This window comes from Anastrepha ludens, chromosome 2 (assembly GCF_028408465.1).
Source record: "Anastrepha ludens isolate Willacy chromosome 2, idAnaLude1.1, whole genome shotgun sequence".
NCBI lineage: Eukaryota > Metazoa > Arthropoda > Insecta > Diptera > Tephritidae > Anastrepha > Anastrepha ludens.
The window spans coordinates 174179669-174185549 of record NC_071498.1 but is presented as its reverse complement, the minus strand read 5'-3'; positions in this window follow the sequence as shown (position 1 = coordinate 174185549).

Sequence of the window (5881 nt, the reverse complement as noted above, 5' to 3'; positions counted from 1 at the left end):
GGACTTGTGATGATCACCGCAAGGGGCTTCTGGAGAAATGGACTCCACAGAAACAGCAAAAACGTTTACAATTCTACAAGTACGTTACAAAAGTATTGGATGAAATATTATCAAGATATCTCACAAATACAGCATCTATTGTTGTTCCATATTTGGTAGTAGATTCTCTTGGATTGTTGTTGATTTGCAATTGAAATTTTCTTTGAAGTGTGCTTTGAGTACTGAAATTTTTTGAATTTTCAGGTGGCAAAAAATTAAGCATCCAGTTTTGTATTTGAAAAATATTAAATAAAATTAAAAAAAAAATGACTTTGAGTGATGAAATTTTTTGAATTTTCAGGTGGCGCAAAATTGATCATCCAGTTTTGTATTTGAAAATTATTAAATAAAATTAAAAAAATATTAAATAAAAAAAATTATTTTGAGTGATGGAATTTTTGAATTTTCAGGTGGCGCAAAATTAATCATCCAGATTTGTATTTGAAAATTATTAAATAAAATTAAAAAAATAATAAATAAAAAAATTATATAGAGTGATGACTTTTGACCTTTACGCCCGCCATTGCTTGTCTGTTTTTATACAGCAGCTCTACACTTCACAAATTTCAATTATGATTGATGTACTGCACTATTTGTAAAAAATATAAATAATCCGATAGCATGATTAATTTTGTGTCACTTTTTTTTTTTGGTGGTATCACAATGGACCTGCGGAAGGTCTAAGTGTGTCTTATGACAACCACCCTACCTACCTACCTTGTATGATAATCAAAATGTGTCTTTAAAATATGCCTTCTTCCAATAAATTTGGCATTGTAAAATAGTTCCACTTGATTTAAATAATTGAGTAATCAAACTTATTTCTGCTGTGGCTCTACTTTCTGTGACCTTTTGATATTTTTCAACTCAAACACTGACCTTCGTCATTTCTTCGCACAGAGAGCGCGCCTCAAAGGTGCCCACTCTAGCCAGCCCTCCAGTTTCCCATGAATTCTCTGTAATCGGATTCCTATTATCTACGTAGCAAATTACCGAACACATTCAAAAACACATAACGCACCAACATTTATTAAGCACTCACGAGCATCCAACTTGCCGCTCTTTAGCAACTCTACATTTGTCTCTCTAACATGGCACACATACTAACACGCTTTAACCCACATCATTTGTGAGCTGTTCCTTTGAAATTGGCTTAGCACTTCTCATACTACTACACATAGGTAAGTACTACTACACGCGGCAAGCGTCGCCACGCCAACGATTCGGTTTACAAGTGAGCCAATAGATGTTTCACATCAAAAAATGATTGAAAATCATAATTTTTTCGTGCCTCTGACTACCTCTTAACTGACTACCTTAAACATATCACTGCCATAACCCCGGTCAGCAAACCAGTTGATTCCTTCCAAATCGTTCCCACGACAGTCGGTTCTACGTAACCGGAACGACCCGGATTTATATCCGGCCAAGGACTGTCACTTCAGCAGCACTCCTCCTATATGCACGGGGAATGTTTATGCTGCTACAACAACAACAACAACATTTCTTCAAAATGGCTGAGCACCGGTCAAAGAGCTCATGTTGGTCACATCTCTATATGCTGTACATCGTGCAACATACCGAGAACTTAGCAGAAGGGTTCCTAGAATAAGCTCTCTAAGTTCTCTAGTATCAGCTCAACCACTTAGTTTTATGCTAATTATTATATATCTTACAACACAGCAGCTTAGTTTAAAAGTGAAAAGAATAATCAAAATTTACTACGCTAAAAATACTAACAGGAAATGCATGTTGTGGTTGTATGAGAAAACTAATAAAATTCAAAATAAAACAAAAAAAACTTTGTTAAGTACTAATTTCAAAAAAACACAATTGTGGGAGAAACATAAAATGAACTGTCTGTGTGAAGGAGTATTTAACTACTCATAAATATTACAATAGTAGTCCATTTCGAGCATTTCCAGCAGCTGCTCAAGAAAAAACTTGAATAACGAACGTCATTTTGTTATGACCCAGCAGAAATGCGCCACGTTACAATTTATTAATTGTGTTTGTTTTGCTATATTTTTCCATTTCCACTAATTTTCAAGTGTTTGTGGCGTAATCGCTCTAACGACTTTCTAATAAGTTAATTTTACGCTTGTTAACCTCAACGTCAGTGGTAGCCGCCATCATCAGCCAGCCAGCACCAGCGACACCACCGCGGCCGCCATCAACAGCACTTCAACCACCATTACCGCTAAAATTTACTTATTTCGTTTGGTTTTTTGTTTTGCTGTTCTTTTTGTCTAAACAGCGTCACTAAGCGTCATTTCCGCTCCTCTTTTAGATACATATCATTTTAATTTTTCCAACCATTCATTCAACACTTAATTAACATCCTCCAGCCCAACTCAGCGTGGATCAGCCGCATGGGTAAAATTCGTCAAAAAAAAAAAACTCATGCAGGCCGCCATTTTTAAATTACCACACAAGATTTATATCGTTTCCGAAACAAATTGATTTAAAATTTGAAGTACTTCAGTGCGCCACTTGAGTTAACTCTTCGACCGACTAACAGTTGCTGGCGACAGTTGTCTTTGACCTAACTTATCAACCTTAACATTTGCCATTCTAATTGAATAATTACTTGTTTTCCTAGCCCAAATGGTTGGTAGCTGCGTTGTGCCACCGCAAACAATTTTTGCTGACTCTGCGGCGGTGGTGGCAAATTGACAATTCACGCTTTATAATTTGTGTCCATGCGTGGAGTCACCTGTGCATTTTAGTCATTCATCGTTTTTTTTTGTTGCTTTTTTGTTTTTTTTTGTTTTCGTTTTTTATAAGTCACTGCTAATTTTGCTACTGCATTTTCTGCGCAAATGTTTGTTTAGTAGCCTCTTGAGTGGCTGGTTGGCTTGTTTGCGGGGCTCATTTAGTATTTGAGGAAGTTGAGCACTCAAATGATCAATAAATATTTATTTAGTTCAAGTTGAAAATTAGTTTAATTGGCTACTGACTTTAGCGTTTAGCAAAAATAATTTTACTTAGGTTATGGATGTGGCAGAGGGAGCGGAAACGTTGCTTGAGATTGAAAGGCATTTTTTATTTTAAAGAAAATAATGCACAAATTTTGGTGGTAATTGAACGGAGTTTTTCGAGTGCACTGCATTTTTATTATGCTTTACTTTCCTTTTTCTGTTTTGATTTTCTTTTTTGCTTTTTGAAATCAGTCATCTAAAAAATATGTTTACTCATTTTAATTTGAGAATACGAGAATAGTAAATGGGTGGTTATGCCACAGGGTGATTCTCATTTATTTATTATATTTATAAAAAATAATTAACAATAAGATTACAAGTAAAATTATAGAAGGTAGGTAGGTAGAGTGGTTGTCAGAAAGACACACTTAGACCTTTCGCAGGTCCATTGTGATAAAATTATAGTTAATAGTAAAAAATTTAATAAGATACCAAAAAATTATCAATAAAATTGCAATTAAAATTATAGATTTATAAATTTAATAAAAAAAAAAATATTAATTAAAATTACAAAAATAATAGTAAAAAAATTAATAAAAAATATCAATAAAATTGCAATTAAAATTTCAGTTAATAATAAAAAAATTAAAAAAAAAATCCATAAAATACTATTAAAAACTCTGTAATTTTAATTAATAAATTTCATTTCAAATTAAAGAATTAATAGCAAAAAAATTAATCGAAAAATATCAATAAAATTGCAATTCAAATTACAGAGTTAATAGTAAAAAAAAATAAATTAAACAAATATCAATAAAATGATTGAAGTGCGAAAGGTTTTGTAGCGCCCCTTTATACCTTTAGTCACCAATACCTTAGCTACTCCTATTTTATTTTACTCAAACTTATTTATGAAAATTATATTTCACAACAATAATGGAAAAGGAAATATTTGCAATGGTAACTGTAGTATTTTGCGTTGGAATATAGTAACTTATTCCTAAAACAGAATACAGTGATATAGGCAATATCAGCCCTTTGACCTGTGCTCAGCGATTTTGAAGCAATCGTCTAAATGCAAAAGCGTAGGTGAACTCATTTGACCACATGCAAAACAACAAACAAGAAAACTGACTCAATTCGTTCTTACGCTCTCGTGAAATGACTGCAGAACTATCAGAGGTATGCTAACAAGTCATAATCTATTGGCTGCACATGCGTACAAGATAGAGATTGCTAACACGGACAAATGCGGGAAATGCAGAGAGGATGTTGAGGAAACTTTAGAACACCTTCTGTGCGTCTCTCCGGCATTATTAAAAACGCGACTAAGATGCCTGGAAGCCCCACTGTTTGAAGGTCTGGAGGACAAGTCCAATCACTCAGTCAGGAGACCATTGTACTACGCACGTAGGTTCAAATTTTAGAAAATATGTTTTTAGGAAAAATTATGATGCTTTTTGGCTGATTTTTACACAATAAAAAATTTGCTTAAGTGAATTACTAAAAATTAAATATTCTTAAATTAAAACAAAATCTTAAATATTAAAATTACAATTTTTCTTTAAATAAAAAGAAAGAAACAGCTTATCAATAAATCAAAAATTTTGCACTCTTCTTGAAATTTATTTAGTTTTTATTCGTTTCGAAATAAATTTCTTAAAAAAAAATGTTGTTCAAATTCAGAATTTTCAATTACAAATATTGCAAAAAAGAATTTTTTTCAGTAATTCAAAAATTTGGCAATTTTTGTGAAATTTTGCATAAGTTGCTTTTTATTCGTTTCGAGGTAAAATTTTTAACTCAGAAACGTTACCATCAAATTTAAAATTTTCAATTGCAAATCAAACAAAAATTGCAAAACTGTTCAGTACAGTTATTTAGTACCACAAATACTACAAAATGACAATAAATTAATAAAAAACCGTGCTTCACCACGTTCGTTTCGTAAGGTACTGCCCATAAATGAAGTAATTAATTAAATATTATTAGGTGCGCAACTAAGTTTTCGCTGTTTTTTTGATGAAAATACAACTTTATTCTGAAAAAATGGTTATAAGTGAATCATTCAAAGTATTACCCATCGCTGGCTACTACTTGTTCCATCTTTCTGGTAGATCTCGTATACCGTCGCGGTAAAACTGTTCATCTTTTGAGGCTATCCACGGATCAAGCCATTTTTTGATGTCTTCATATGAATGGGACTGCTGGTCAGCTAGACCGTGTGCCATCGATTGGAGCAGGTGATAGTCGGACGGCATAATATCTGGAGAATATGGGGGGTAAGGTAGGATTTCCCATTTCAGTGTTTCCAGGTAGATTTTAACGGGTTTGGCAACGTGAGGCCGAGCGTTGTCATGCTGTAGAAACACTTTTTTATGCCTCTCCGCGTATTGGGGCCGCTTCGAAGTCTGAAGTCGATACCGATCCCCAGTGATGGTTTTGCTTAGTTTTAACAGTTCGTAATAAATAACACCAACTTGGCCCCACCAAATACATAGCATAACCTTCGCAGCGTGAATATTCGGCCGAGGCGACGACGTAGAAGCATGACTGGGTAGTTCCCATGTCTTTCTTTTCTTTGGATTACTATAGTGAATCCATTTTTCATCACCAGTCACGATGCAATGAAGAAACCCCTTCCTTTTCCCTTTCTTGCCGCTGGAGCAGTTGTTCACTGGTGAAGAAACGACGTTCAACATGCCTTGGTTTTAACTCATAAGGAACCCAAGTCCCCTGTTTCTGAATCATTCCCAAAGCATGCACTCGCTTAGGAATGGATTGACGGGTGACCCCTAATACTAAAGCAAGCTCCTCAGCGTCTTCAAAGGCTTTTGGCCTTTCTTCACGCGGACGTTCGTCAATATTAAAATCACCGTCTTTGAAGCGACGGAACCAATCTTGCCACGTTGTTTCACTTA